The following is a 22,410-nucleotide window of genomic DNA, read 5'->3' as shown; positions in this document are numbered from 1 at the left end:
TCAGTTCTGGAAGGGGTCCACTGTGGACCCTCCCCTGAGGCCCAGAAACAATGGGGAAGGAGGGCTCCGGTGGAGGGGCAACCCTGGTGCCCACGGATGGGGAGGGAGCTGGTAAATCGCAGGCCTTCAGGCCTGTACTCCCTGGGCAGCCCCCAGCCTGCTCCTGTCTGCAGCTGAGAGCCAGCAATGCTCTTGGTTAGAACCATCCTGGGGTCCTGAAGGGCCCAGCACAGGGCAGGCACCCAGAGAGGGCCCAGTAGTTCTCTGCCCACTTCACCCCTATTCTCTCTCTTTACCCCCTGCATCCCCCACTCTCACCTGGGGCTCCCTCCTAATTCAGGGCTCTGGTGGGACTGACAGTCAACAGGGGTCATCATCCTGTCTTCCCTGTATAGGTGGCTTGATGGCACCCAACAATAACAACAACTTTGCCCCATACACAAAGTGTATCAGATCTAAATGTAAAATATATAAAACTCTTTGTCTTAGTTATCTAGCGCTGCTGTAACAGAAATACCACAAGTGGATGGCTTTAACAAAGAGGAGTTTATTCTCTCGCAGTCTAGGAGGCTAGAAGTCCAGATTCAGGTTGTCAGCTCCAGGGCAGTCTTTCTTTCTCTATCGGCTCTGGGGGAAGGCCCTTGAGGCCCTTGTCATCAGTCTTCCTCTGGACTAGGAGCTTCTCAGGGCAGGAACCTCAGGTCGAAAGGACGCGCTGTGCCCCCAGCAGTGCTTTCTGGGTGGTATGAGGTCCTCCTGTCTCTCCGTTTTCTTCTCTCTTTTATATCTCAAAAGAGTTTGACATAAGACACAACCTAATCTTATAGATTGAGTTCTGCGTCATTAACCTAACTGCCACTAACCCCCCCCCATAACATCGTAGAGGTGGGATTTACAATGCACAGGAAAATCACATCAGAGAACAAAATGGTGGACAATCTCACAATACTGGGAATCGTGGCCTAGCCAAGTTGACACACATTTTTGGGGGACACAATTCAATCCATGACAATCTTATAAGAAGACATAGGAGTAAATCTTTTGACCTTGGGTTAAGCAGTGATTTCTTAGATATGCCACCAAAAGCACAAGCAATAAAAGAAACGAAAAATTGAACTGAACTGCATAACATTACACAAAATACACACATGCACGTCCCTCAAACATCTACCTGCTCCAGCAGTTCATGGCATGTGTTATGAGCCACAGCGATCTGTATCTCATATTAGAACTTTCTGTCTGATTCAGGTAACCTTTTCATTATCTTGTAGTAATTCACAAGCAGCAACCCTTCCAATGACCACTTCTACAGGCAAACATCAGGTCTTTGTCAAGTAAAATACCATATTAATCTGTATTTATGTATTTCTTAATTATTTAAGAAGTCTAAAACAGTGCTACCATTTTATTAGATTCCTATCTTATATTTAATGTGTCACGGACAAAGTTTTTGAGTGTTGAGTCCCTAACCTCAGTTTCCTCACAAAGCCTGTGAGTTTTTTTCTAACTTTTTATTTTGAAATAATAAATTTTATTTTGAAATAATAATAATTATTATTATTTTTGGTGAAAATATACAATACAGAAAATAGCTACACCATTTCAACCATTTCTACATGTACAGTTCAGTGACACTGATAACATTCTTCAAGCTGTGCAACCATCCTTGCTGTCCTTTTCCAAATTATTCCACACTGTTAACATAAACTCACTGCCCCATAACCTTCTCATCTAACCTTTCGAGTTGCTGTTTCTACATAAAGAACTCTTTAAAAGAGCACAATGCTCAAGGCAGACATACTTTACTAATTAAGCTAAACTACGGTTTGGTTCAAAGAAGACTTCAGGGGATAGTTTTTATTGATCTACAAAAAAAAAGATGCAAAAAACATACACGGAGGTCCCTTGACCTACCTTTTCCCAGTGATAACATATCTTGTGTTACTATAGCACAATACTGTAACTAGGAAACTGACACTGATTGAATCCACAGAGCTAACTGATATTTCATCAGTTTTACATGCACTTGTGTTAGAGTGTCTGTGTGTACTTATATTAATTCTACGCCGCCAGCATTCCTGAGCCAGCAGAAGCTGTAAACTGTCGGGGATCTCAGGGCAGACAGAGAAAAGAAAGGGACAAACGGAGAAACCAGCCTTTAGAAATGATGGGTTTTGGTAAGATGTAATTTTTTCCTGAAAGCTGCATTTATAGAGGGCTCTGCCTTCCCCTTCCCCCATTTCAGTTAAGTGTCCAACTACTAACCAAAAAGTTGGCAGTTCGGTCTCACCCAGAGGTGCCTCGGAAGAAAGGCCTGATGATCCGCTTTGAAAAGTCATGCCCTTGACAACCCTCTAGCGCATAGTTCTACTTTGTAATAAACGGGGTCACCATGAGTCCGAATCGACCGGATGGCATTTTTTTGAACCCCGTCACGCTGAACCGGAAGTGTATGAGGCCGGGAGACCCTACTGCGGCCCTATAAGACGTTCACCCCCTGCCTCGGGGGGAGGAGTGGGAGGTGGGTCAGGCAGTTTCCCACGCGGGGGTCCTGTGCTTTAGGTAAGCAGAGTGACCAAATAATAAGAGTTAGTGGCTATTCAAGAGCGATAGGATTTGTAATTTTAGGCTGCAAGGCTAAGAAATTATTTCCTAAGAAATGAAATGGCCTACTAATAACTTGCACTTTAACTCAAACAGAAAACCACGTCCATGCATATCGGAATCGACATGATGGCAAAGGGTTTTTTTTTTTTTTGTGGTCATTTCTGAATAATCCCTTGTTTGTTTAAACAAATCAAACCCCCTTCCGATTAACTTTAGCCCATCCTCAACTCTTTTCAGACACATGATGACTGTGGAAAGTCCCTCAGGTGGGTGATGTGTGAGAGTATAGGTGAGCCCCATTTTAAGAAAACTCTGATACCCACTTGCCAACTTAAAAAGTTTAATGAGAACATGATTATGAATATTACAAAAAATACGTTTAAAATATTATTTGAATGTTGGAAAAGATCAGTTTTCATCTCATGACATTTCCAGGAATATTTCTGTCATATAAGCAAGCACGTTGGCATCTTCAGCGAATCTAGAGTGTTAACCCTAAATCTACAGACCCAGGAATAAACTTCCATAAAAACAAACAATCAAACCAATCCCGTTGCCGTAGAGTTGATTTCGACTCATAACGACCCCACAGGACAGAGTAGAACTGCTCCATAGAGTTCCCAAGGAGCACCTGGTGGAGTCGAACTGCCAACCTTTTGGTTAGCGGCCGTCGCATATCGCTGTCGTCCGCCGTCGCTCGTCGCCGTCGCTCGCCGTCGCCCTCGCTCGCCGTCGCTTGTCGCCCTCGCTCGTCGCCCTCGTTCGTCGCCGTCGCTCGTCGCCATCGCTCTTAACCACTGTGCCTCCAGGGCTTCAAACTTCCATAGAACATTAAAATTTTCCCACCTCATCTCTGGGTAACCCTTCCATCTCTTATTTAACTCAGACTTGTTGGTTATGCTAATTTCATCAATTCGCAAAAGAGAGAGAATCAACACTTCCGAGGTGGGAGAGATTGTGGAGTCCCATCCTGTCATGGAACCAATGAGAAGTCGAGGCTGAGAGCAGGGAAGACTTAGCCAACGATGTAAGAGCTCATTAGAGACTGGGCTGGGGTAGAACCAGCCGTCCTGCCTTCCAGTACATTCCCCAACACTGAGCTTCCCTACATTAAATGACTGAGTTGGATGACCACATCACCAATCTCTGTCTCCTTCTCACTGACTTCTCGTTGGGGATGTGGCTTATTTTGCAGAAGAGGGCAAGTTCCCCTCAAAAGGAGCTCTTATCGAGTGTGCTATGGGTATGAAATTTTAAGCAACCACAACCTGGATAAGTGCTGTGCGTCTTAGAACAGAGAGGTTCTTGAGTGGTGATTACACACACCACTTTCCTGTGGTTGGGAGTAACTGGGGTGTAGGCTTGTTTGGGTGGGGGAGTGTCACAGAACAGACAGAAGGGAAAGTTCAGCGGCCTTTAGCCTGGAGATTCATTCAGGCAGTCTGCACAAAGCTGTTTCTAATGTCATGTTTTGTTGTTGTTGTTGTTAGGTGCCGCCGAGTGGGTTCTGACTCATAGCAACCCTGTGTACAACAGAACCAAACACTGCCCTGTCCTGCGCCATCCCTTACAATGGTTGTTATGCTTGAGTCCATTGTTGCACCCACTGTGTCAAACTATCTCATTGAGGGTCTTCCTCTCTCTTGCTGACCCTATACTTTATCAAGCATGATGTCCTTTCTCCAGGGACTGATCTCTCCTGACAACATGTCCAAAGTATGGAAGACGTAGTCTCACCATCCTTGCATCTAAGGAGCATTCTGGCTGTACTTTTTCCAAGACAGATTTGCTCGCTCTTTTGGGAGCCCATGGTATATTCAATAGTCTTTACCAACACTACAATTCAAAGGTGTCAGTTCTTCTTCAGTCTTCCTTATTCATTGTCCAGCCTTCGCATGCATATGATGTCATTGAAAATACCATGGCTTGGGTCAGGCACACCTTAGTCTTCAAGGTGACATCTTCGCTCTTCAACGCTTTAAAGAGGTTCTTTGCAGTTCGAATCCACCAGCTGCTCCTTGGAAACCTTATTGGGCAGTTCTACCCTGTCCTATAGGGTCGCTATGAGTCGGAATCAACTCGATGGCAACGGCTTTATTGCTTGTGTGGCCACCACTCATCCGTTAGTTCATCATACTGTGGTGTGTTGCTGTGATGCTGGAAGCTATGCCACCAGTATTTCAAATGCCAGCAGGGTCACCCATAGCGGACAGGTTTCAGTGGAGCTTCCAGGCTAAGACAGACTAGGAAGAAGTGCCTACCGATCTACTGAAAATTAGCTAATGAAAACCTCAGGGAATTACAACTAAATTTTGTTTGCTATAGTACCAGAACATGAGCCTCCTATGTTGGAAGGCGCTCAAAATACACAGTGACTGCAACAATGGACTTAAGCATACATACCAACGACAGTGAATATGGCACAGAATTGGGTAACGTTTTGTATGAGTTGGACACAACTTGATGACAACTAACAACAACAAACACAATTATTCGTGGTTGTTTCTGACATGATACATAAGTAAGCGCCACTTTAGAATTGAGTTTGGACAGATGCAGCCCTTTGGCCTCCCAAGATACCTACCTGTGGCACTTGGACCTCAGACCAGGTGATGTTGGGCAGGGAAGATGCAGGCTGAAGCAACATTATGGGAAAGAAGTGACTGTAGTTTACCATGGCTTCCAGGCACGTGGTCACTGTGATGTTGAAGGGCAGCATGAAAATCAGAAGGTCCCACTTGCTGAAGATGGTGCGCAGGGCACTGAAGGGAATGGGGATGACGGCAGAAACACAAGAGATGCGGTGGAAGAAGCCACCTAGCCATGACACTCAAGAGGTGGTTAAGGACCAACTAAGCAGTAGTAGGGCTCCCTGTGCCCTCTGGAGAAAAGCAGGCTGCTGGGCACCCTCCCTGACCCTAACTGGCCTGAGTGGGTCTTTCCCTTGGCCTCCTCCCTGAGCCAGGCACAGTAACAGGTGGAATGTCCAGACTCCAGTTCAGAAGGAAGGCTTTCTGGGGAACACTTTAAGGCAGGAAGTCAGAGAGTCACATAGCTTCAATCACAGAAGTGAGGAGAGAGGATGGGTTAGGAAAGGAAAGGGAATCACATTCATTGATTCAACAAATATTCATTGAGCGCCTGAGTGCACTGAGCCCAGTGACCAGAGTGCCCTGTGCTTTCTGGAAGAGAGGAGGCACTGGCATCTGGAGCCACTGACTTTGGCCCGCGGCCCATCTTCAGCCTACGCTGGAAGGTTGTCTTGGTCTGGTCAGGGGTCCCCAGGATAGGGAAAGCTAGATGGGGTGGAGGAGGGATGAGAGGATTTCCAGAACTGACAGGACTCTGTGGCTCGGGGCTCTTAACCTACGTGGGCCTCAGTTTCTTTCTCTGTGCTCTAGCAAGGTGGGTTCAGAAATGGTCCTTTTATATCTTAAAAATAAGTAAAGGATGATAGCTAATGAGATACTGTACGTGGAGCACCTACCACAGTGCCTGACGCTGTACAATGTTAGTCGTTATTTCCAGAAGGTGTTGCTGATCTGCAAGCTAAGTAAATGTGACCCTAAAATCAAGTTTGCACAAATAGTCACAGGCTTGGGACAAAAAGGGAGGTGGCCCTCGATCTGAGCCTACAACCTTAGTCTCAGACTTACCAAGACGTGGACATCACAATGACAGGGAGCAGAAGCCACCAGTAATAGTCACCTTTGTCAGAGAACACGGCCATGAGCAGCCCCATCAGCACCCTGTTATACCCGTGGAGTCCTGCCGCTATGGCAGATCTGGGGGAAGTGGGGCGAGGGTTGGTGAGGGGGCTTTCCATGTGACTTGCTATAGGGGCACTGCCTTTTTAATTGTCCTCCTGACTTAGCATTTTCTCTAATGGAGCCTGACCACACCTTCAAACCAGCCACCCCTCTGGGATTGAGAGAGCAAACAACACCCTTCACGTTTCCCTGGACAATGTGTAGCTATGAAAACAGCCAACTAGTAGTAGATAGGGTTCTTCCATAAGCCATTATGCTGAGCAAAATAAGTCAGGCACAAAAGGGCAAATACTGTATGTCCTACTTTCATGAGCTATCTAGGATAGGCACATGCATAAGGACAAAAGTTTATTAGTGGTTACCGGGGCTGGGAGGAGGGAAAATGGGGAGTTACGGCAGAAGGGTTACTGAGTTTCTGTCTGGGGTGATAAAGAACTTTGGGAAATACACAGTGGTGATGGTTGTACAACATGGTGAATGTAATTAATGTCATTGAATTGTATACTTAACTATTGTTTAAAATGTCAGCTGTTATATATATATATATGTATATATATATATATATATATATGGAAACCCTGGTGGCTTAGTGGTTAAGTACTACAGCTGCTAACCAGACGGTCGGCGTTTTAAATCCACCAGGTGCTCCTTGGAAACTCTATGGGGCAGTTCTACTCTGTCCTGTAGGGTCGCTATGAGTCAGAATCGACTCCATGGCAACGGGTTTGGTTTTATATATAAAACCATAATAAAAAAAAAAAAGAATAACTGGAGGTAATAGACATTGTTAGTTACAGTGTTCTTACTTGGAGGGGTTTCTGAGCTGGGAAACAAGCAGTGAGCTGTGGGAACTTACTTGTCCTGACTCAGGACGAGGGTTGTCAATGTGGAGACAGTTGTTGAGCCTGAGATGGCCCACTAAGGGTTCTGGAAGAAGAGGCTGAGGATGATGAGGATACCACTGAGGGGGTTGTTCACAAACATCACCTGAGATGTGCCCCGGAGGACCCAGTCGAGAAGCTGGAACACGGGGAATTTGTCTGAAATGGACAAGGGCATGAAGTCAGCAAATGTTCAGTGTGCCCTCCATTTGTGACTGCTCTGGGTGAGGCCTGGGGGGTGAGGGGAGGGTGGGAGGAAATCACAGCATCCAAGGTGGGTCTACAGGGAGTCAACAACCTGTTGTGAACCACCACGAAACCAAAAGCTAACCTGCCGCGGTCGAGTCAATTCCGACTCATAGCGACCCTATAGGTCAGAGTAGAACTGCCCCATAGGGTTTCCAAGGCAAGCCTGGTGGATTCGAACTGCTGACATCTTGGTTAGCAGCTATAGCTCTTAATCACTAACTACACCACCAGGGTTTCCGTCAACCACCACAGAAGGGGGTAAAAAAAAGCACGAGAAAGGGCATCTGAGTTCCCAGATGACTGCATCTGTTGCCAACTGGACGTGGTTTTAGGTGGGTTTCCAAGCAATGGGGATGCGGTACCTGGACCTACTTTGCCACCTGTGATAGTGGCGTGCATTTTTAAGAAGATTGATCCAGGGAGAAAACTCTCTTGCTGCATGGCAATGCATCAAACCCATGTCTTGAGCTCTGGGGAGATTACTAAAGAGAACCTATTGGAATAATAGACATGGTTCTTCTGTGAGCCATTCAGAGGATGTTTTTCTAGAATGCTGGCTCTAGAATCTCAGTGCTAAAGCTTGCCCATCTGCAGCTCTCTGCTAGAATATTTGACAGAGCATAGCTGTTGTCTTAGTTATCTAGTGCTGCTGTAACAGCAATACTACAAGTGGATGGATTTAACAAACAGATGTTTATTCTTTCACAGTCTGGGAGGCTAAAAGTCTGATTTCAGGGTGTCGGCTCCATGGGAGTACTTTCTCTCTCTGTCAGCTCTGGAGGAAGGTCCTTGTCATCAATCTTCCCCTGGACTAGGAGCTTCTCAGCCTACTACTTTCTTGGTGGTATAAGGTCCCCCATGTCTCTCTGCTCACTTCTCTCTTTTATATCTTAAAAGACATTGGCTCAAGATACAACCCAATCTTGTAGATTAAGTCCTGTCTCATTAACATAACCAAATTTTTTTCTTTTCCACACTAACATAACTGCCGCTAATCCATCTCATCAACATCATAGAGGTAGGACTTACAACACATAGGAAAATCACATGAGATGACAAAGTGGTGGACAATCACACAATACTGGGAAGCACAGCCCAGCCATGTTGACAGATATTTTTGAGGAACACAATTCAATCCATGACAGCTGTTGGGTTCAGAAATGAAAGCTCAAACACTTAAATGTATTGGTGTTTACATCCCAAGAGTCTGTATGTCTGCTACAAAAGCAAAACTCCTATCTTCTCTGGAAAACCATGGAAAAGGAACTCAGGCAGGTCTGGTGAGAACTGTGGCAACGTGTTTCCAGGTGATGACTGGAGGTGTCCTTTTTAGGGTTGGGTCAGGGATTTCTCTCACAGAACCTTTACCTTTAAGGCCCTCCCCACACTCTTTCATCTCTCTCTCCCATGATATAAGTGAGGGCTCTGCTGATCCTTTTCCCACTGGCAGCTACGGAACTCTGAATCCAAGAAGTCTTGGAAATGTTTGTTTCCACCTTGGTCTCTTAGATCTCCTCTATGGTGTCCAGATCCTGTGCAGGGACAAGAGATGGGCAAGAAGCACTCACATTCTGTGGTTCTCACACGGAGGAGTGGATGTGCATGGTAGCTTAGGGATCCAGCCAAGATTTTCATGTGATATTGGGAGTTCCTACTTAATCAGCTCCCTGTTTCTATAGATTAGAATGTCTTTTGTTTTGTTTGACATGTTACCTCATTTAATATGAGTACCCACCATGAGGTACAACTAGATAATATCTTTATCATCATACTGTGGATGAAGACTCAGGAATGAAGAAGTTCTCATTTGCAAAGGTCAAGATCAAATGGTAGAATCCAGATTTTACCACAGATCTTTAGACTCTTTCTTTAAGCCATTACTTCCTCTATACCACACTCCTTCCCGAGGAAATTATCTCCTCTCACTCTCAACATGTCTAGTTCCTAATTTAACTGTGCATAAGCATAAAGGTATGAAATTGCACCGTCAAGATTCTGTTTTTGTAAATTGGCACAAGCTTATCTTTTAAATTCCAGAATTCTACATTTAGAAAAAGTCTGATAGTAAATAATTTAAATAAAAGGACTGTGAAGCTTCACAAAGTAAACTGCAAAAAAGACATTTTTATCCCAGGTAATTATTTTTCTTGAAAATATGAATTCAAGAAAAGTTTGCCTAAATCACAGAATGTCTTTTTTGGATGTCAGCTCCCTACTCAGCTGCAGGCTCTGAGGCTGTCCAGCTGTCCCTGATTTGGGCCACACTGTACAAGCAGCTCTAGGGAGGGCTTCCAGTATTGATAGGGATTTGAGGCTTTGCTTGGTCTCTCCTGATGGTCACCTTTTCCAAACACCGGCATCAGAAAGAAAGAGCATCATCAATTAGGACACCTTTACCCTGATCCCCCAGCAGCTAATTTCTTGCAAGACTTGAGTTGGAATATTTGGTACTTTCTGTTCCTCTTGAGGAAGCACAGAACCATGGAGTCTTGCAGCTGGAAGATGCCTTTTTTCTTTCATTGGTCATGGACCCCTTTGGGGCCTCTCATACAAACAGGACAATTCTATTGGAATTAGAGGAGTTCACAGATTCCATCGACCTTTCATTAAGAAGCCCTGATTTAGCTCAACCCCTTAATTTTTTTTTCTTTTTTGCTGAGGAAACAGCAGCCCAGAGGATCAGTGAGTTGCCCATGATCCCTGATCCAGGGCTGTTTCTCCTGTACCACGTGGAGAACTTGCAGGTGTACAAAGAGAAGCCCAGTTTTGCTGGAGTCTGTGACCTCCTGCCCATATTCAGATTCAGAAACATCTGAATTTGGCCATGACTCTCCCCAGCTGGATAAATGTGAGCTGTTTTGGCCTTTTTTTTTTTTTTTAAGAGAGAATGTCTGGATTTTAGGTATTTTAGGACAAGTGATATCCCTGTAGGCACTTGAAACAGATTCTGTCATGTCCTTGTAATTCTAGAAATCCTGTAATGCGGCTTTAGCCATATTTTTAATTATTACTAGATAATTTATATCGACTGGATGGCACCTAGCAACAACAAAGGTAGTTAACCCATTGCCGTTGAGTTGATTCTGACAAGTAGAGCTGCCCCATAGGGTTTCCAAGAAGAGGCTGGTGGATTCCAACTGCTGATCTTTTGGTTAGCACCTGTAGCTCTTAACCACTGCCACCAGGGCTCTTCAAAGGTAGTTAATAACAAAACAAACAAACCCGTTGCCCTCGAGTCAATTCTGACCCATAGCGACACTATAGAACAGAATACAACTGCCCCCATAGGTTTTCCAAGGAGCAGCTGGTGGATTCGAACTGGCGACCTTTTGTTTAGCAGTGGAGCTCTTAACCACTGCGCCACCAGGGCTCTAAACGTAGTTACAAAAAAACTGAAACTTGTTTCCGTGGAGCTGATTCCTACTGATAGCGACCCTATAGGACAGAGCAGAACTGCCTCATAGGGTTTCCAAGGAGCGCCTGGTGGAGTTGAACTGCCCATCTTGAAGTTAGTAGCTGAACTCTTAACCGCTATGCCACCAGAGTTTCCAAAGGTAGTTAACCCAAACCCACTGCCGTTGAGTCGATTCCGACTCATAGCAGCCCTATAGGACAGAGTAGAACTGCCCAATAGAGTTTCCAAGGAGCGCCTGGCGGATTTGACCTGCCGACTTCTTGGTTAGCAGCTGTAGCACTTAACCACTACGTCACCAGGGTTTCCAAAGGTAGTTAAAACCAAAACCAAACCCAGTGCCGTCGAGTCGATTCCGACTCATAGCGACCCTATAGGACGGAGTAGAACTGCCCCATAGAGTTTCCAAGGAGTGCCTGGCGGATTCAAACTGCCGACCCTTTGGTTAGCAGCCGTAGCACTTAACCACTACACCACCAGGGTTTCCAGAGGTAGTTACCCACCCCACTACCCCACTGCCGTTGAGTCGATTCCGACTCATAAAAGGTAGTTAAGGCCTTGTCTTACAAGGTCGCTATGAGTCGGAATCTACTCAACCGCAGTGGGGTGGGTAATTTCTGTCCTGATGCTCTGGTTCCCCCCAGTGGTCAACTCTGAGAATGGCAGGATGGGCTCTGAAAGGCTTAACATTTTCTAATTGAAATGCGTGTTTCCTTTGGTTTTCGTAAGAGTCCTCAGGGTATCTGAAGGGACACATTAAGGGCACTGTGTTCCCCACTTTTGAAGGAGCAGAAGCTGCAAATACCAGTGTGGTTGGGAATTTATACCAGGCAGGAGAAACAAACTAATTTTGGAAGCTTTGAAAAGAAGAGGAGGAAGCAGAGAGGATCCCTCTGAACCCCGACACCAGCGTATGTGACACCCTGACCTACCCGTTGCTTCTATCTGAGGCTCCCCTCTGCCGGCCAGCGCTGCAGCAACCCCGACCAACTTCCATCTCCCAGGCTTCTTTGCAGGGGCTCTTTCCCAAGCCCTCCCCTCTCGGCCCCAGCCACTATCATAAGAGGATGTTTGGAGGGAGGTTACCAACCTTCTGAAGCAACCATATTCTCTTCGATCTCATGCCCGGGGCCCTGGCAAAGCCAAGCTCCTGGGTCAGAGGGGCCCTTGAGGCACCTGTAATGCATTCCCCACCTTGCATGATGTTCCCATAAACCACTCCAAGTCTCATCATGAGCTGACTGATTTTTGGCATGAAATAATGCAGTTTAGGTAAACTGAAAGAAGAGAATCACAAAATGCATCATCTGGGAAGCATGTGATATGAGTCAAAAGGGTGCTAAATCTGGAATCAGTCTTATCCGCTGCAGCTTCCCAGCTGGCTGGGTGACTCTGGACTTGTCTGCCCCCCAACTGGCTCTTCTGCCCTGGCTCTTCATGGGGTTGCTGCACCTCTGCAGCTAAATTAGGGGGATGTTTTTTGACTCCTGTCTATTTGCTGGCACATGTTCTCAGCTTCCAAGCCCCAGTTTCTGACTTCACTTGCTCAGCCTTGGCTGTCCTCTTAACCACCATAGCTGCTCACATTTGCCATAGATGAGAACTTTTCATCATTAGTCTCCTAACCTAGTGGTTTTCTACTTGGCTGCTAATTAGAATCTCATGGAGAACTTTTAAAAATCTTGTGCTGTTTGTGCTTTTGTTATTATATTAGATAATCCATTGTTAAAAGCTAGGCCTGACAGCGTTACCCCTGAGTTTTCTTCTAAGAATGTTATGCTTTTACTTTGCACATTTAAGTCCTTAATGCATTTTGGATTTGTTTTTGTTATGATGAGACATGGATCCTGTTCCATTTTTCTGCATGTGGAAACGCAATGTTCCCGACACCATTTATTGAAGACACTCTTCTTTCCCCCATCCTCCTCGTCAAAAATCAGTTGGCCATAGATGTGTGGTTTCATTTCTGGACTCTCAAATCTATTCCATTGATCTGTGTGTCTATTGTTATACCAATACAAGGCTATTTGGATTACTGTAGCTGTATAATATGTTTTAAAATCAGGAAGTGTGAGTCTTTCTACTTTGTTCTCCTCTTCCAACATTGCTTTAGCTATTCAAGGCCTCTTGCCATTCCTTATAAAGTTGAGGGTTGGTTTTTCCATTTCTGTAATGAAGGCTGTTGGGATTTTGATCAGGATTGCATTGAATCTATAGATTGCTTTGGGTAGTATTGATATCTTAACAATATTAAGTCTTCCAATCCAGGAAAATGGAACATCTTTTATTTAAGTCTTCTTTAATCTTTTTCAACATTTTATAGTTTTCATTGTATAAGTCATTTACATCCCTTACATTTATTCCTACATATATTATTCTCTTAGATGCTATTGTAAATGGAATTGTTTCCCAATTTCCCTTTCGGATTTCTCACTGCTGGTGTATAGAAACCCAACTAATTTTTGTTTGTTGACATTTTACCCTGCAACTTGGCATAATTCCTCTATTAGCTCTAGAGGTTTTCCTGGAGACTCTTTGGGGTTTTCTATACATAGGATCATATCATCCATGAATAGAGATAATTTTTCTTCTTCTTTTCCAATATGGATACCTTTTATTTCTTTTTCTTGTCTTATTCCTCTGGCTAGGATTTCTAATAAAATATTGAATAGAAGTGGTGAGAATGGGCACCCTTGTCTTGTTCTCAATTTCAAGGGGAAAGCTCTCAGTCTTTCTCCATCAAGTATAATGTTGGCTGTTAGCTTTTCATATATACCCCAAATCATATTGAGAAATTTCCATTCTATTCCAATTTTCTTTAGGGTTTTCATCAAAAAGAGTGTTGGATTTTATCAAATGCATTTTCTGCATATATAGAGATGATCATGTGGTTCTTTTCCTTTGTTCTATTGATGTGGTCCATCATGTGTCTGTCAGTTTGTCATACTGTGGTGGTTTGCATGTTGCCATGATACTGGAAGTTTTTCCACAGGTATATCGAATACCTGTAGGATCACCCTTGATGGACAGGTTTCAGCGGAGCTTCCAGACTAAGACAGACTAGAAAGAAAGACCTGGCAGCCTATTCCTGAAAAAAATAGCCAGTGAAAACCTTATGAATAGCAGCAGAACACTGCCTGATACAGTACCAGAAGATGAGCCCCTTAGTTTGGAAGGCACTTGTTAAGGATTGAATTGTGTCTCCCCCAAAATAAGTGTCAACTTGGTTAGGCCATGATGCCCAGGATTGTGTGGTTGTCCTCTATTTTGTGATTGTAATTTTATGTTAAAATGATTAGGGTGGGATTGTAATACCACCCTTACTCAGTTCACCTCCCTGAACCAATGTAAAGGGAGTTTCCCTGAGGTGTGGCCTGCACCACCTTTTATCTCTCAAGAGATAAAAGGAAAGGGAAGCAAACAGAGAGTTGGGGACTTCATACCACCAAGAAAGCAACACCAGGAGCAGAGCATGTCCTTTGGACACAGGGTCCCTGTGCCTGAGAAGCTCCTCAACCAGGGGAAGATTGAGGACGAGGACCTTCCTCCAGAGCTGACAGAGAGAGAAAGCCTTCCCCTGGAGCAGATGCCCTGAATTTGGACTTGTAACCTATTAGACTGTGAGAAAATAAATTTCTCTTTGTTAAAGCCATCCACTTGTGGTATTTCTGTTATAGCAGCACTACATGACTAAGATAGCACTCAAAAGATGAAAAAAGGAGCATTACAATATCTATCCTGAAGTACAGCTCTGTCTGTGATAGAATAATATCCATATGCCTACAAGAAAAACCAGTTAATACGACTATCATTCAAATTTATGCACCAACTACTAAGGCCAAAGATGAAGAAACTGAAGGTTTTCCCCAACTTCTACAGTCTGAAGTTGATCAAACATGCAATCAAGACGCGTTGACAATTACTGGCGATTAGAATGCACAAGTTGGAAACAAAGAAGAAGGATCTGTAGTTGGAAAATATTGCCTTGGTGATAGAAACGATGCCAGAGATTGCATGATAGAATTTTGCAAGACCAACGACTTCTTCATTGCAAATACCTTTTTCCAAGTGGACCTCGCCAGATGGAATACACAGAAATCAAATCAACTACATCTATGGAAAGAGACAAAGGAGAAGCTGAATATCATCAGTCAAAACAAGGTCAGGGGCCCACTGTGGAACAGACCATCAATTGCTCATATGCACATTCCAGTTGATGTTGAAGAAAATTGGAGCAAGTCCGCTAGAGCCAAAGTGTGACCTTGAGTATGCCCCACCTGAATTTAGAGACTATCTCGAGAATAGATTTGAGGCATTGAACACTAATGACCAAAGACCAGACAAGTTGTGGAATGACATCAAGGACATCTTACATGAAGAAAGCAAAAGGTCATTAAAAAGACAGGAAAAAAATAAAAGACCAAAATGGATGTCAGAAGAAACTCTGAAACTTGTTCTTAAACGTAGAGCAGCTAAAGAAAACAGTAGAAATGATGAAGTCAAACAGCTGTACAGAAGATTTCAAAGGATGACTCGAGAAAACAAAGTAAAGTATTATAATGAAATGTGCAAAGACCTGGAGATAGAAAACCAAAAGGGAAGAATATGCTTTGCATTTCTCAAGCTGAAAGAATTGAAGAAAAAATTCAAGCCTCCAGTTGCAATACTGAAGGGTTCTATGGGGGAAAATATTAAACGACCCAAGAAGCATCAAAAGAAGATAGAAGGAATACAGAGTCACTGTACCAAAAAGATTTGGTCAACTTTCAACCATTTCGGGAGGTAGCATATGATCAAGAACCAATGGTACTGAAAGAATAGGTCCAAGCTGCACTGAAGGCGTTGGTGAAAAACAAGGTTCCAGGAATTGACGGAATACCAATTGGGATGTTTCAACAAACAGAAGCAGCACTGGAGGTACTCGGTCATCTATGCCAAGAAATTTGGAAGACAGCTACCTGGCCAACTGACTGAAAGAGATTCACATTTGTACCTATTCCAAAGAAAGTTGATCCAACGGAATGCAGAAAGTATTGAACAATATCATTAATATCACACACAAGTAAAATTTTGCTTAAGATCATTCAAAAGTGGTTGCAGCAGTATATGGACAGAAATTCAAGCCAGATTCAGAAGAGGACGTGGAACCAGGAATATCATTGCTGATGTCAGATGGATCCTCGTTGAAAGCAGAGACTACCAGAAAGATGTTTACCTGTGTTGCATTGACTATGCAAAGACGTCTAATGTATGGATCATAACAAATTTTGGATAATATTGCAAAGAATGGGAATTCCAGAGCACTTCATTGTGCTCATGTGGAACCTGTACATAGACCAAAAGGCAGTCGTTTGAACACAAGGGGATACTGCATAGTTTAAAGTCAGGAAAGGTGTGCTGTTGTATCCTTTCACTATACTTATTCAATTTGTATGCTCAGCAAATAATCCGAGAAGCTACATGAAGAAGAACAGGGCATCAGAAGTGGAGGAAGACTCATTAACAACTTGCAATATTCAGATGACACAACCCTGCTTGTTGGAGGTGCAGAGAACTTGAAGTACTTACCGATGAAGATCAAAGACCACAGCCTTCAGTATGGATTACACTTCAACATAAAGAAAACAAAAATCCTCACAACTGGACCAATAAGCAACATCATGATAAAAGGAGAAAATATTCATGTAAAGAATTTCATTTTACTTGAATCAACAATCAACGCCCATGGAAGCAGCAGTCAAGAAATGAAACAATGCATTGGGCAAATCGGCTCCAAGAGATCTCTTTTAAAGTGTTAAAAAGCAAAGATATCACTTTAAGGACTAAGGTACACCTGGTGTTTTCAGTCACCTCATATACATGTGAAAGCTGGACAATGAGTAAGAAGAATTGATGCCTCTGAATCATGGTGTTGACAAAGAATATTGAATATGCCAGGGACTGCCAGAAGAACGAACAAATCTGTCTTGGAAGTACAGCTGAAATGCTCATTAGAGGCAAGGATGTCGAGACTTTGTCTCACATACTTTGGACATGTTCTCAGGAGGGAACAGTCCCTGGACAAGGACGTCATGCTTGGTAAAGTACAGGGTCAGTGAAAAAGAGGAACACCCTCAACCAGATGGATTGAAACAGTAGCTGCAACAATGGGATCAAACAGCAACAATTGTGAGGATGGCACAGGACCGGGCTGTGTCTTGTTCTGTTGTACGTAGGGTCGCTATGAATCAGAACTGACTGGACAGCACCTAACAACAACAATTGATGTGGTGTTTTATGTTGATTGATTTTCTAATGTTGAACCATCCCTGCATTTCTGGAATAAATCTCACCTGGTCATGCTGTATGACTCTTTTAATATGTTCCTGGATTCTGTTCGCTAGTATTTTGTTGAGAATTTTTGCATCTACATTCATAAGAGATATTGGCCTCTAGTTTTCTTGTGGTGTCTTTGGTTTTGGTATCAGAGTTATGTTTGTGTCATAAAATGAATTAGGGAGTATTCCTTCCTTCTCTATCTTTTGGGAGAGTTTAAACAGTATTGGTGTCAATTCTTCTCTAAATGTTTGGTAGAATTCCTCAATGAAGCCATCTGGTCCAGGACTTTTTGTTGTTATTTTTGGGAGTTTTTAATCACTGATTCAATCTCTTCAATTGTTATGGGCTTGTTGAAATTTTCTATTTCCTTTTGAGACAGTTTGGATAGGTTGTGTGCTGCTAGGATTTTGTCCATTTCATCTAGGTTATCCAGTTTGTTGCTGTACAGTTGTTCATAATACCCTGTCATGTTATTGTTGTTGTTAGGTGCCTTTGAGTCGCTTCTGACTCATGGTGACCCTATTACTACAGAATGAAACACCGCCCAGTCCTATACCATCCTCACAATTATTGCTATGCTTGAGCCCATCGTGGCAGCCACCATGTCAGTCCACCTTGTTGAGGATCTTCCTCTTTCTTTTTTTTTCTGTCATAAACTTCTTTATTTCTATTGTGTCAGTTGTATGTTTCTTCTTTCATTTCTTATTTTGGTTATTTGCATCTTTTTTTTCTTTCTCAGTCTAACTTAAGTTTTGCCAATTTCATTGATTTTTTTCAAAGAACCAATTTCTGTTTTTATTGATTTTTATTCTTGTTTATTCTCTCTATTATTTTTTGTTTTCAATTTTATTTATTTTTGTTCTGATCATTGTTGTTTCCTTTCTCCTCGTAGGCTAAGGCTTAGTTTGCTCCTGTCTTTCTTTCTTTTTTCATTGAGAAAATATTTATTAATCATTAAGCTAGGTTTTGGTTCCTATCCTCAAAGTATTTAAAATCTAGATGGAGAAACAAAATATGCACTGCAAAGAAATACAATTAAGTATTAAACCATGCCACCTCCCTAACTAAATCAGTTTCCACCTTGATACCTTCTCAAAGCACAATATCTTTTTCTGCTGAATTTATTTTACTTATTTGTATAGTTCTTTAATTCATGCCCATTTCTCTCACGGGGGTATACATAGCTCAAATGCAAAAACTAGCTGTTCTTTGTTGTTGCTTTGCCACGACATTCCCAGTACCACTGCTTAGCACATAGTAGACGCTTAATAAAGACTTACTTAATGAAGAAGGTTCCTCTTTATCACAAGTTTTCCTTCCTTGCCTATTTTTCATTAAATTAGCAGAGAATTCTCTTATTCTTCTTTTTAAAGTTTTTTCTGTCTTTTTTATAATTGTATTTTACATAAAGATTTACAGAGCAAATTAGTTTCTCATTAAACAACTGATACACATATTGTTTTGTGACATTGGTTGCCAATGCCACAACATGTCAACACTCCATTACCAGCTTTCCTGTCCACTACTACCTTCTCGTCCTTGCCCCTGAGCTAGTGTGCCCATTTAGTCTCATTTTGTTTTATGGGCCTGTCTAATCTTTGGCTGGAAAGCCTGGTGGTGTGGTGGTTAAGGGCTATGGCTGCTAACCAAAAGGTTGGCAGTTCGAATTCACCTTATGGGGCAGTGCTACTCTGTCCTAAAGGATTGCTATGCATCGGAACAGACTCCCATGGCAATGGGTTTTAATCTTTGGCTGCAGGGTGAACCTCAGAAGTGACTTCAGTACTGACTTAAAAGGGTATCTGGGGCCATACTCTCAGGGTTTCCAGTGAGCCTGGTCTTTTTTTGTGAGTTAGAATTTTGTTCTACATTTTTCTCCAGTTCTGTCTGGGGCCCTCTATTGTGATCCCTGTCAGTTGCACTTGTCTTTCTAGTTCCTGGAGTAGTTGAGTTAGGATGTTGGTTTTAGATCTTTCTTATTTTTTCATGTAGGCATTTATTGCTATAAGTTTTCCTCTGAGTACTGCCTTCGCTGCATCCCATAAGCTTCGGTATGTTTTGCTTTCATTTTCATTTGACTCTCAGAGATTTGTGAGTTCTCCTTTTGATTTCTTCCTTTACCCATTGGTAGTTTAATAGTGTGTTTTTTAATTTTCGTATGTTTATGTGTTTTCCATTTTTTCTGTCATTGGTTTCTAGCTTCATTCCGTTGTGGTCAGAGAAAATACTTTGTATTATTTCAATATTTTTAAATTTATCAAGACTTGATTTGTGACTTAACATGTGGTCTATCCTGGAGAATGAGCCATGTGCACTGGAGTAGGATGTCTATTGTGCTGTTGTTGGATGAAGTGTTCTATAGACGTCTGTTAAGTCTAGTTGGTTTACAGTGTCATTCAGGTCCTCTGTTTCTTTGTTGATCTTCTTTTCGGATGTTCTGTCCAATATTGAAAATGATGTACTGAAGTCTCCAAGTATTATTGTCCTGCTATCTATTTATCCCTTCAATTCTGTCAGTGTTTGCTTTATATATTTTGGTGCTCTCATGTTGGGTGCATAGATATTTATAATTGTTAAATCTTCTCGATTAATTGACCTTTTATCACTATAGAATGCCCATCTTTATCTCTTTTAACAGGTTTTGTCTTAAAGTCTACTTTATCTGATATAAAGATCGCCACCCCAGCTCTCTTTTGATTACTATGTGCACGAAAAATTTTTTTTCCATCCCTTCACTTTCAACCTATTTGTGTCCTTGGGTCTAAGGTTTGTCTTTTGTAAACAGAATATAGCTGGATCATGGGTTTTTTTGTTGTTGTTGCTGTTTGTTTTAAAATCCATTCTGCCACTCTCTGCATTTTGATTGGCGTATTTAGTCCATTTACATTCATTGTGATTACTGGTAAGAAGTGACTTATTTCTGCAATTTGTTATTTGTTTTTGGTGTGTCTTAAGCCTTCTTTGTCTTTGTTTTTTACTACTGCTTGCTTTGGTGCTTTATTGGTTTATTGTACTGAGCCATTTTGGTTCCCTTCTCCTTTCCTTTTCTGTATGTTTTTTAGATATTTTCTTAGTGTGTTATGGATTGAATTGTGTCCCCCAAAAATGTGTGTCAACTTGGCTAGGCCATGATTCCCAGTATTGTGAGATTTTTGTCATCTGATGTGATTTTCCTATGTGTTGTAAATCCTACCTCTATGATGTTAATGAGGCAGGATTAGAGGCAGTTATGTTAATGGGTGAAGACTCAATCTACAAGATTATATTGTGTTTTAAGCCAATCCCTTTTGAGACATAAAAGAGAGAAGCAAGCAGAAAGACAGGGGAACCTCATACCATCAAGAAACAAGAGCCAAGAGAATAGTGTCCCCTTTAGGCCCGGGGTTCCTTTGCTGAGAAGCTCCTAGTCCAGGGGAATTGATGATAAGGACTTTTCTCCAGAGCCAACAGAGAGAGAAAGCCTTCCCCTAGAGCTGACACCCTAAATTTGGACCTCTAGACTACTAGACTGTGAGAGAATAGGCTTCTGTTTGTTGAAGCCATCCACTTGTGGTATTTCTGTTATAGCAGCACTAGATAACTAAGACATAGTGGTTACCATGAATATTACATTTAACTGCTTGTACTTATGCTAAGGTAAGTTGAGGAGCCCTGTTGGTACAGTAGTTAAGTGCTCAGCTGCTAATTGAAAGGCTGGTGGTTAGAACCCACCAGCTGATCCATGGAGAAAGATGTGGCAGTCTACTTCTCTAAAGATTACAGCCTTGGAAACCTTATGGGGTATTTCTACTCTGTCTTTAAGGTCACTATGAGTCAGAATGAACTCAACAACAATGGGTTTGGTTTGGAGTTATAGGGTAAATTGGTACCAACTTAACTTCAGTAGTGTACAAGAAATTCTATACCTATACCATTCCTCTCCCTTTGTGGTTGTTGTTATCACTAATTACATCTTTATATTTCATGTGTCCTGTAACATAATTTAGCCTTGCTTTTTAAATATTTATTATTAAAAAACATGAAGGATAAAACAATTAGAATTAGCAAGCATGAATACCTTATTACTAGCCCTTATACTTGTCCATGCAGTTCCCTTTATTAAGTGTCTTTATTTTTATGTACAACTTTGAATTACTTTCTAGTGTCTTTTCCCTTCCATCTACAGAACTTCCATTAGTATTTTTCATAGGACTGGACTGGTGGATATGAATTCTCTCAGCTTCTATTTGTCTGGGAATGTTATATTTTCTCCTCTTGATTCTGGGCTGGCCTTGTGATTCTTTGCAGAAAGAATGCAGTGTCAGTTACACACATAGTTTTTTAAAGGCCTGGCAAATTCTAATCCCTCTCTTGGGGAATCCAGCCACAATTGAAGAAGCTAGATAACCCTGACACCACCATAATATTTGGAAGCGCAAGCTAGCAACATATAAAGGCTGTGTGAAGGAAAACTTAGGAACATAGTTGAAAGCAAGAATCAAAATTAAGCTTTCCCATTAGTCCAAAGGACTAATGGCCCACATCTACCATGGCCTCCAACAGACTGAGTCCATTACAACTAGGTGGTACTTGGCTACCACCACTGACTGCTCTGACAGGGATCACAATAGAGAGTCCCAGACAGAGCTGGAGAAAAATGGAGAACAAAATTCTAACTCACAAAAAAAGACCAGAATTACCGGTCTGACAAAGACTGAAGAAACCCCGAGAATATGACCCACAGACACCCTTTTAGCTCAGTAATGAAGTCACTCCCCAGGTTCACCCTTCAGCCAAAGATTGTACAGGCCCATAAAACAAAATGAGACTAAATGGGCACAACAGCCCAGGAGCAAGGACTAGAAGGCAGAAGGGGACAGGAAAGGTGGTAACAGGGAACCCAAGTTTGAGCAGGGAGAGTGTTGACATGTCGTGGGGTTGTTAACCAATGTCATAAAACAATATGTGTACTGTTTAATGAGAAACTAGTTTGTTCTGTAAATCTTCATTTAAAGTACAATAAAAAAAATAAAGATGGAAAACCTCACAATTTAAAAGGAAAAAAAATTAACTTTCCTGGCCAGCCTTTGCAATTGCAGCTGTCCCAGCTGAGACCATAGACATCGTGGAGCAGATATCAAGTGTCCCTGCTGTGCCTTGTCCAAATTACTAACCTAAAGAATCATGAGCAAAT

The sequence above is a fragment of the Elephas maximus genome, chromosome X (genome assembly GCF_024166365.1).
Source record: "Elephas maximus indicus isolate mEleMax1 chromosome X, mEleMax1 primary haplotype, whole genome shotgun sequence".
NCBI lineage: Eukaryota > Metazoa > Chordata > Mammalia > Proboscidea > Elephantidae > Elephas > Elephas maximus.
This window is presented reverse-complemented; position numbering follows the sequence as displayed.